Raw genomic sequence first — 11429 nt, 5'->3', positions numbered from 1 at the left:
GAGAGAAAGAGAGGGGAGGCCAGGGAGAGAGAAAGAGAGGGGAGGCCAGGGAGAGAGAAAGAGAGGGGAGGCCAGGGAGAGGGAAAGAGAGGGGAGGCCAGGGAGAGAGAAAGAGAGGGGAGGCCAGGGAGAGAGAAAGAGGGGGGAGGCCAGGAGAGAGAAAGAGAGGGGAGGCCAGGAGAGAGAAAGGTTGAATAAGGAAAAAGAAAGACAAACACTGTGCAACTTCACAACGAAATGGAAAGATGAGTGACATGTGACTGGTTATTGTGTAAAACCAGCCATGGAGTAGAGTGCTAAGTCCTGTTCGCAGTATTAACAAAAAGACAGACAGTCAACAAGATGGACGTAGTCATTCCCTGTGGTGCGGTTTTGCTCTGATGTTTATACATAAAACACAAGTCTTCCGTGCAGAACTGGTGAACTGATGAAACGCACCACTGTAAAAACTCAATTATATTTAAAGGACCAGCCATTCCATTCTGCCCAATGTACACAACTTTAAAGTGAGGTAATAGCCTGGGTCTAGCCTGGGCATCCTCCCTCCATCTCGCTGCCTCTCCCAATCTCTTTATCTCCTCATCCTCTGTTTCTCTCTCTCTCTCTCTCTCCTTGCATCCTCCTCTCCTCGGTGAGCCCCATCATGGCACTGGGTGAAACAGTCTCATCGGAGAAGATGACAAAGAGAAAGAGAGTCTCACACTCCTGTTACTAACACATCACAGTAGCCTGATAAGACACACCGCACATCCAACCTCAGCGATAACACACACCACCAATGTTAAAACACATCACTGCAGCTCTTCCCTCCCTCTCAGGACCACGGCACACTGCAGCTGGATGTCACTGCAGGGACACCTTTCTTTGCACTCTGAATAGAAACTAGGTGAGTAAACAAAACGTCTCCCCAAGACGGGCTCTTGATCAATGTGATCACAAGGGAAGGAATTTGGTGGGGAAAGAAGTGGAACGCACTGGAGATCTTTCTCCTTCAGGTGGTAAGAACCAGTTTGAGAATAAGATTGTCCGAAAAATAACTATTTCAGTGAGCAAGTAAGTTAGGTCTGGCACCCTCTTTCATGCTATATGGTCTTCAGTCAAAAGATGTGCTGTAAAATATATGTTTGCTCACTCATCACTTGATTATGGATGAAATTACATGGATAGGTTCATGTTGGGGGGGAGTGCTAAGAATTACGCAAGTGCTTGTGTATTCAGAGAGATTGTGCATTCAGAGAGGTTGTTTATTCAGAGAGGTTGTGTCTTCAGAGAGATTGTGTATTCAGAGAGATTGTGTATTCAGAGAGGTTGTGTATTCAGAGAGATTGTGTATTCAGAGAGATTGTGTCTTCAGAGAGGTTGTGTATTCAGAGAGGTTGTGTATTCAGAGAGGTTGTGTCTTCAGAGAGATTGTGTATTCAGAGAGATTGTGTATTCAGAGAGGTTGTGTATTCAGAGAGATTGTGTATTCAGAGAGATTGTGTCTTCAGAGAGGTTGTGTATTCAGAGAGACTGTGTCTTCAGAGAGATTGTGTCTTCAGAGAGGTTGTGTATTCAGAGAGATTGTGCCTTCAGAGAGATTGTGTATTCAGAGAGATTGTGTCTTCAGAGAGGTTGTGTCTTCAGAGAGGTTGTGTATTCAGAGAGATTGTGTATTCAGAGAGATTGTGTCTTCAGAGAGGTTGTGTATTCAGAGAGATTGTGCCTTCAGAGAGATTGTGTATTCAGAGAGATTGTGTATTCAGAGAGATTGAGTCTTCAGAGAGGTTGTGTATTCAGAGAGATTGTGTATTCAGAGAGATTGTGTCTTCAGAGAGGTTGTGTATTCAGAGAGATTGTGTATTCAGAGAGATTGTGTATTCAGAGAGATTGTGTATTCAGAGAGATTGTGTCTTCAGAGAGGTTGTGTATTCAGAGAGGTTGTGTATTCAGAGAGATTGTGTATTCAGAGAGATTGTGCCTTCAGAGAGATTGTGTATTCAGAGAGATTGTGTATTCAGAGAGGTTGTGTATTCAGAGAGATTGTGTATTCAGAGAGGGTGTGTATTCAGAGAGATTGCGTCTTCAGAGAGGTTGTGTTTTCAGAGAGGTTGTGTATTCAGACAGCAGTGCTGTGAGTGAGTTCACTAGAGGACAACTTTTACAACAGCCCACGAGAGGACTGTAGCTCTGCCTCACTGCTACGGATGAAACACCCATCACTTACACAGAGTGCAGAGAGGAAGGACTAGCTGCTTGCTGCTAGCAATTACGTCTAATACACAGCCCAGGCTAAAATCTTATTTTCCTATCAAATATGCTGAATAATAGCATTCAATTCTAACACTACTTTAGTTTCCTTCCCTACTCAACTCTCGGGAGAATTAGGCCACGTTGAGTTAATGAATTGCGTAATGTCCCAATGAAAATGAAAATTCCTCAAAGCCAGCCCCCCTTTGGTAAATCAGGTGACCCTTGGTCTGTTGCTTGGTGGATATTGAGCAGCAACAAAAGCAACTTGACCTTTCAGCAACAATGTCCAGGTGGGCACTCTAATCTCCCCTTCTAAAGTCATAGTGTACAAGTTCCCGTGACGCTGCCCTTTGCACGGTCCATCACTAAGCCAACAATGACATCATTATCATCCTCTTCCTCCTTGGCAAGGGGTTGTATAATCAGGGTAAAGTCATTGGACATTATGGCTAGTGGAATTTAATTGGTTGACTCACTGGGCGGAAATCCTAAAAGGGTTCCAGCAGCCAAAGAGTGAGCGCACATCCCCAGCGAGCGCAGGCCAGGAGAGTAGGATTACACATCCTCATAATCCAGACTAAGAGGACAATCCACTCTATAAATGGATAATCCCTGGCTAATAATCCAGGAGAATGGCTCTGACTGGCCTAATTCTCTCTGGGCATCGTACATTATGAACAACTGTATAATGAGTGTGGTTGTGTGCGCAGTATCTTCATTTCGGACATATTGGGGAGGCTCACGTGTCCCAGGCCCAAAAGCATGTGAGGAAACATTTCTTAACCATCCACTATTAAATAAATGAATACAGGCTGCTGAGACCACGACTACCTTGACAACGTGGGATACTTTCTAGCGTTTCACTGAAATATCTGTACCCTACAGCAAACCAACTGCATTGATCTGTATAGATGGTCGAGGGCAAGACCCTAAAACATCAAACCCACTCATTAACTTGTTTCCGGGGAAAAGGTTGATGAAATCAAACCAAGATATTAAGAACTTTGGTTCAGTTAGAAGAAACGTCTTCGTCGTTCATACTGTCATTCTTGAAAAGCACTGAATTAAGACTCGCTGTAAGAACCTCTATCATATCGCTAACCAAAGCAATATCACATTTTCGCTGGCATCTATTTGACTGCCATGTCAATTTAACTTCAACTTGGTTTTGTAGGGCTAGCCTTTACCACTCTCTCTACCCCTCCTTCTACCAAAACCAGCCATAATTCCAAGAGGAAGACAAAACACTTACTGAATTCCCTCCCTCTCCTCAATTGATCTATACATTTTATTTCATCACCGCAACGATGAATCATCCTTCTTTATTTAGCATACTGACAAAGCCTATCCACCACTTGTTCCAGAGGATCCCTTCCCCCATCGATTGAAGAGGACCAGTTGTATTTCCCTCTCATTCATTTGCTGGTACGCAATGGGTGTTTGCATTAATTTACTTTACTGGTCAAATAAGGGTTTGCTGTAGCTCAAATTCTCCCCTTTTTCTCACCCTCTCTGTCGTCCTCCTCTACTCATTCTCCTTCCCTTTGTCCCTTCCTCGCCCTCTCCTCCCTCTCCTCCCTCCCTCCCTCTCCTCCCTCCCCACTCCTTCGTTCTGGGTACAAGAGGGAATCCCGACTGTTGCCTCACTGCAGTGGAGGAGGGCTGCCATTACGTAACAGCCACTGAGGCAGACATAGAGAGAGATGCACTCACTCTGCTGCAATCAACCAGGCAGTAACAGGAAACCAGGTAGATGGGGGGAGGGGGAGGGGGCACATCCAATATTCACGAGGTCTCTGCAGCATCAAAAAATGCACTCTTCTCTGTTCCCCCTGTTTGGACAGCTGTGCCCGGCCCAGCCACGCGTGGCCCACGCAGCAGACACAGAGGAGAAACAGTTAACCGCCCATCCCCACCACCCCCTAGCCCCAAACACACCTCCCACCAGCATCTCATTCGAGGAGCGTTATACACAGAAACACAGACCCTGTGGAGACAGAACTGAGAAATGGAATACCTGTCTCACTGTCTGGTCTGCCAGATATCAGGTCTAGATGTACGGTAATGGACATGGATAAGGAGTTAGACAGGATCCCCGTACGACTCAAAATCCATTGGTGACCTGCGGTTGTAGCCCATGGTATTGCCTTGTACAATTACCATACATTAACAATGGAGGTAAAAAAAAGGAAGCTAAATGGAGGGAATGACAAGATGGCTCTTTGGAAGCAAACTGAGCTGTAAAAATAGCAGCTGAAAGATTGACCGCTCAAATTCAACGGCTGCTCTAAGAACGACATGAACGGTGGAAAGAGAGAAAGATAGTCAATAAAAAGACTAGCACAAAAGAAAACCGAGAAGGAATCAAATCCCCCTGAAGAGGAATTCTGCACTTGATCGATGGCTGGCTGTTTGCAATAATTGAACTATTCTTTAAGGGAACATGGGGTGATTGGTTGTGTCTGCAGGTTGACCTGATGGAGGTGTCCTTGGTTCGGGGACTGCTTTACGCCTGCCAGGCCTGACTGCGGCAGAGATATCACTCCATTCATCACATCCCATTCACAAGACCCTCCCTTATACACCCAGCTGGCAACTCCCTCAGGCACCTACAGTCTCCGTCTGTCTCTCTTCTCTGTCTTTATCTTCCTCTATCGGTCTATCCATCTCTGTGACGCTCTGCCTCTAGCTTTAGCTTTCTCTTTATCTCTCTCTTTTCTCTCTAGCTTTATCTCTTTATCTCTCTCTAGCTTTCTCTCTCTCTCTTTATCCCTCTCTTTTCTCTCTAGCTTTATCTCTCTTGTTATCCTTTTCTCTCTAGCTTTATCTCTCTCTTTATCCCTTTCTTCCTAGCTTAATATCTCTATTTTCCCCTCTGGTTTTATCTCTCACTTTGTCCTCTTCCATACTGTATATTAGATCCCTCTGTCTAATTGCTCTCCTGGATGCGTACACAGAGCGCTTTGGTCTAGTGATAACAGCTTCAGCACCATTAACCCCTACCCACCCTCTCTGGTCCTTTGGTGTTGATCCACCTTGTAAATGGACTGGTGGTTAGGCTCAATAATGCACATGTATGCTTGAGTATTCCTTGGTCAAATCCCCATTAAAAGCCTTAGCCTCAGAGGACAAATGAAACGGCTGTCAATATCTATCAGCAGTCTAAGTGGTGGTCACTGAGGACCCGAGGAATGCTTTTCTCCTCCATACCTGCTCGAGGCAACACATTAGTACTCCCCAATGCCCCCTACATGTTATTGGAAATGTAATTGCCAGTGTTGTCATCAGGATTATCATCATGATCATGCCCAGTGTCATCACAACCATTGTCATCAGCACCACTCATGTTGTCCTTCTCCTCCTCTCTTAGTTTCTGTCTTTTTCCACCTACAAAATCCACCTCGTTTTACCACAACATGATTAGAGAGTCAGATAAGATATTTGATTGTCCTAGTTGAGGAAATAGCAGAGGATGAAAGACAGTATGCTATAACAACATAGGAGTCTGTGATACACACTGACCTATAAGAGAGATAGTCAGAATGACAGAGAGATAAGTCAGAATAACAGCATAATAGACGTTCTTCCGGCGCCGACAGAGATGGCCGTCTCGCTTCGCGTTCCTAGGAAACTATGCAGTTTTTTGTTTTTTTACGTGTTATTTCTTACATTGGTACCCCAGGTCATCTTAGGTTTCATTACATACAGTCGAGAAGAACTACTGAATATAAGAGCAGCGTCAACTCACCATCAGTACGACCAAGAATATGACTTTCGCGAAGCGGATCCTGTGTTCTGCCTTTCACCCAGGACAAGGGAATGGATCCCAGCCGGCGACCCAAAAAAACGACTTCGTAAAAGGGGGAAACGAAGCGGTCTTCTGGTGCACCACTCCCTAGCATTCTTCTCGCCAATGTCCAGTCTCTTGACAACAAGGTTGATGAAATCCGAGCAAGGGTAGCATTCCAGAGGGACATCAGAGACTGTAACGTTCTTTGCTTCACGGAAACATGGCTCACTGGAGAGACGCTATCGGAGTCGGTGCAGCCAGCTGGTTTCTCCACGCATCGCGCCGACAGGAACAAACATCTTTCTGGTAAGAAGAGGGGCGGGGGCGTATGCTTCATGGTTAACGAGACGTGGTGGGGCCACAACAACATACAGGAACTCAAGTCCTTCTGTTCACCTGATTTAGAATTCCTCACAATCAAATGTCGACCGCATTATCTACCAAGGGAATTCTCTTCGATTATAATCACAGCTGTATATATTCCCCTCCAAGCAGACACATCGATGGCTCTGAACAAACTTTATTTGACTCTTTGCAAACTGGAATCCATATATCCTGAGGCTGCATTCATTGTAGCTGGGGATTTTAACAAGGCTAATCTGAAAACAAGACTCCCTAAATTGTATCAGCATATCGATTGCGCAACCAGGGCTGGAAAAACCTTGGATCATTGCTATTCTAACTTCCGCGACGCATATAAGGCCCTGCCCCGCTCTCCTTTCGGAAAAGCTGACCACGACTCAATTTTGTTGATCCCTGCCTACAGACAGAAACTAAAACAAGAAGCTCCCGCGCTGAGTGAGGTCTGTTCAACGCTGGTCCGACCAATCTGATTCCACACTCCAAGACTGCTTCCATCACGTGGACTGGGATATGTTTGGTATTGCGTCAGACAACAACATTGACGAATACGCTGATTCGGTGAGCGAGTTCATTAGAACGTGCGTTGAAGATGTCGTTCCCATAGCAACGATTAAAACATTCCCAAACCAGAAACCGTGGATTGATGGCAGCATTCGCGTGAAACTGAAAGCGCGAACTACTGCTTTTAATCAGGGCAAGGTGACCGGAAACATGACCGAATACAAACAGTGTAGCTATTCCCTTCGCAAGGCAATCAAACAAGCTAAGCGTCAGTATAGAGACAAAGTAGAATCTCAATTCAACGGCTCAGACACAAGAGGTATGTGGAAGGGTCTACAGTCAATCACAGATTACAAAAAGAAAACCAGCCCCGTCACGGACCAGGATGTCTTGCTCCCAGGCAGACTAAATAACTTTTTTGCCCGCTTTGAGGACAATACAGTGCCACTGACACGGCCCAAACCAAAACATGCGGACTCTCCTTCACTGCAGGAAAACATTTAAACGTGTCAACCCTCGCAAGGCTGCAGGCCCAGACGGCATCCCCAGCCGCGCCCTCAGAGCATGCGCAGACCAGCTGGCTGGTGTGTTTACGGACATATTCAAGCAACAACATCTCCACCCTGCTGATCCTCAACACTGGGGCCCCACAAGGGTGCGTTCTGAGCCCTCTCCTGTACTCCCTGTTCACCCACGACTGCGTGGCCACGCACGCCTCCAACTCAATCATCAAGTTTGCGGACGACACAACAGTGGTAGGCTTGATTACCAACAACGACGAGACGGCCTACAGGGAGGAGGTGAGGGCCCTCGGAGTGTGGTGTCAGGAAAATAACCTCACACTCAACGTCAACAAAACTAAGGAGATGATTGTGGACTTCAGGAAACAGCAGAGGGAACACCCCCCTATCCACATCGATGGAACAGTAGTGGAGAGGGTAGTAAGTTTTAAGTTCCTCGGCGTACACATCACAGACAAACTGAATTGGTCCACCCACACAGACAGCATTGTGAAGAAGGCGCAGCAGCGCCTCTTCAACCTCAGGAGGCTGAAGAAATTTGGCTTGTCACCAAAAGCACTCACAAACTTCTACAGATGCACAATCGAGAGCATCCTGTCGGGCTGTATCACCGCCTGGTACGGCAACTACTCCGCCCACAACCGTAAGGCTCTCCAGAGGGTAGTGAGGTCTGCACAACGCATCACCGGGGGCAAACTACCTGCCCTCCAGGACACCTACACCACCCGATGTCACAGGAAGGCCATAAAGATCATCAAGGACAACAACCACCCGAGCCACTGCCTGTTCACCCCGCTATCATCCAGAAGGCGAAGTCAGTACAGGTGCATCAAAGCTGGGACCGAGAGACGGAAAAACAGCTTCTATCTCAAGGCCATCAGACTGTTAAACAGCCACCACTAACATTGAGTGGCTGCTGCCAACACACTGACTCAACTCCAGCCACTTTAATAATGGGAATTGATGGGAAATGATGTAAAATATATCACTAGCCACTTTAAACAATGCTACCTAATATAATGTTTACATACCCTACATTATTCATCTCAGATGTATACGTATATACTGTACTCTATCTAATCTACTGCATCTTTATGTAATACATGTATCACTAGCCACTTTAACTATGCCACTTTGTTTACATACTCATCTCATATGTATATATTGTACTCAATACCATCTACTGTATCTTGCCTATGCCGCTCTGTACCATCACTCATTCACATTTCTTTATGTACATATTCTTTATCCCCTTACACTTTGTCTATAAGGTAGTAGTTTTGGAATTGTTAGCTAGATTACTTGTTGGTTATTACTGCATTGTCGGAACTAGAAGCACAAGCATTTTGCTACACTCGCATTAACATCTGCTAACCATGTGTATGTGACAAATAACATTTGATTTGATTTGATTTAGATAAGTCATAATAACAGAGGGATAAGTCATAATAACAGAGGGATAAGTCATAATAACAGATAGGTAAGTCATGATAGCAGAGATAAGTCACAAGATCAGTGAGATAAGTCACAATATCAGTGGGATAAGTCATAATAGCATAGATAAGTCATAATATCAGTGAGATAAGTCATAATAGCATAGATACGTCGTAATAGCAGAGAGGTAAGGCATAATAGCAGAGAGATAAGTCCGAATAATAGAGAGATAAGTCCTAATAACAGAGAGATAAGTCATAATAACAGTATAATAGACAGAGATAATAAATACAGTTACAGCAGGCTGGTGGTAGCAGTGGGAGATGTGCGTGTGAATGGTCTGATCTAGCATTAGCATAATAAAGATCTATGTTTACATTGGAGGCAGAGAGTTTATACAGGTTTCACTAAGAGGCATTAGTGCCTGCCAACCATCTCTGAGTGAGCTGGCAACAATAGCAGTTTATAAGGCAAACACTGCAATCCACCTCCTCCGAGGGAATAAACAAACACACAGACACAATAGCCCTTCAATCTAACAAATACCAACAAAGGCAGTACCTTCATAGCGCATACCCATATCGGAGAGATGACATAACCAATTTCTTCTCAGAGTAGACATCATTATTTTTTTACAGCAGTGCCCTACTTTCCCAAAACTTCTGATTTTCCCAAAAGTGTTTTGCAAAAGACTTAATGAAGGCTTACAAGCAAGCGAGGAGCTGTCAATGTTAGGCAGGGAGAAGAGTTAGGCAGGGAGAAGAGTTAGGCAGAGAGCAGAGTTAGGCAGAGAGCAGAGTTAGGCAGGGAGCAGAGTTAGGCAGAGAGCAGAGTTAGGCAGGGAGCAGAGTTAGGCAGTGAGCAGAGTTAGGCAGGGAGAAGTGTTAGGCAGTGAGCAGAGTTAGGCAGGGAGCAGTGTTAGGCAGTCAGCAGAGTTAGGCAGGGAGCAGAGTTAGGCAGAGAGCAGAGTTAGGCAGAGAACAGAGTTAGGCAGGGAGCAGAATTAGGCAGGGAGCAGAGTTAGGCAGGGAGTAGAGTTAGGCAGGGAGCAGAGTTAGGCAGGGAGTAGAGTTAGGCAGGGAGCAGAGTTAGGCAGGAAGTAGAGTTAGGCAGAGAGTAGAGTTAGGCAGTGAGCAGAGTTAGACAGGGAGAAGAGTTAGGCAGTGAGCAGAGTTAGGCAGGGAGCAGTGTTAGGCAGGGAGTAGAGTTAGGCAGGGAGCAGAGTTAGGCAGGGAGCAGAGTTAGGCAGGGAGCAGAGTTAGGCAGGGAGTAGAGTTAGGCAGGGAGTAGAGTTAGGCAGGGAGCAGAGTTAGGCAGAGAGTAGAGTTAGGCAGGGAGCAGAGTTAGGCAGGGAGCAGAGTTAGGCAGAGAGCAGAGTTAGGCAGGGAGCAGAGTTAGGCAGGGAGCAGAGTTAGGCAGTGAGCAGAGTTAGGCAGGGAGAAGTGTTAGGCAGTGAGCAGAGTTAGGCAGGGAGCAGTGTTAGGCAGTCAGCAGAGTTAGGCAGGGAGCAGAGTTAGGCAGAGAGCAGAGTTAGGCAGAGAGCAGAGTTAGGCAGGGATCAGAATTAGGCAGGGAGTAGAGTTAGGCAGGGAGCAGAGTTAGGCAGGAAGTAGTGTTAGGCAGGGAGTAGAGTTAGGCAGGGAGCAGAGTTAGGCAGGGAGCAGAGTTAGGCAGGGAGCAGAGTTAGGCAGGGAGTAGAGTTAGGCAGGGAGCAGAGTTAGGCAGGAAGTAGAGTTAGGCAGAGAGTAGAGTTAGGCAGTGAGCAGAGTTAGACAGGGAGAAGAGTTAGGCAGTGAGCAGAGTTAGGCAGAGAGCAGTGTTAGGCAGGGAGTAGAGTTAGGCAGGGAGCAGAGTTAGGCAGGGAGCAGAGTTAGGCAGGGAGCAGAGTTAGGCAGGGAGTAGAGTTAGGCAGGGAGTAGAGTTAGGCAGGGAGCAGAGTTAGGCAGAGAGCAGAGTTTGGCAGGGAGCAGAGTTAGGCAGGGAGCAGAGTTAGGCAGAGAGCAGAGTTAGGCAGGGAGCAGAGTTAGGCAGGGAGCAGAGTTAGGCAGTGAGCAGAGTTAGGCAGGGAGAAGTGTTAGGCAGTGAGCAAAGTTAGGCAGGGAGCAGTGTTAGGCAGTCAGCAGAGTTAGGCAGGGAGCAGAGTTAGGCAGAGAGCAGAGTTAGGCAGAGAGCAGAGTTAGGCAGGGGGCAGAATTAGGCAGGGAGCAGAGTTAGGCAGGGAGTAGAGTTAGGCAGGGAGCAGAGTTAGGCAGGGAGTAGAGTTAGGCAGGGAGCAGAGTTAGGCAGAGAGCAGAGTTAGGCAGAGAGCAGAGTTAGGCAGGGGGCAGAATCAGGCAGGGAGCAGAGTTAGGCAGGGAGTAGAGTTAGGCAGGGAGCAGAGTTAGGCAGGGAGTAGAGTTAGGCAGGGAGCAGAGTTGGGCAGGAAGTAGAGTTAGGCAGAGAGCAGAGTTAGGCAGTGAGCAGAGTTAGGCAGGGAGAAGAGTTAGGCAGTGAGCAGAGTTAGGCAGGGAGCAGTGTTAGGCAGGGTGTAGAGTTAGGCAGGGAGCAGAGTTAGGCAGGGAGCAGAGTTAGGCAGGGAGCAGAGTTAG

The sequence above is a fragment of the Oncorhynchus mykiss genome, chromosome 31, assembly GCF_013265735.2.
Source record: "Oncorhynchus mykiss isolate Arlee chromosome 31, USDA_OmykA_1.1, whole genome shotgun sequence".
Lineage (NCBI taxonomy): Eukaryota > Metazoa > Chordata > Actinopteri > Salmoniformes > Salmonidae > Oncorhynchus > Oncorhynchus mykiss.
This window is presented reverse-complemented; position numbering follows the sequence as displayed.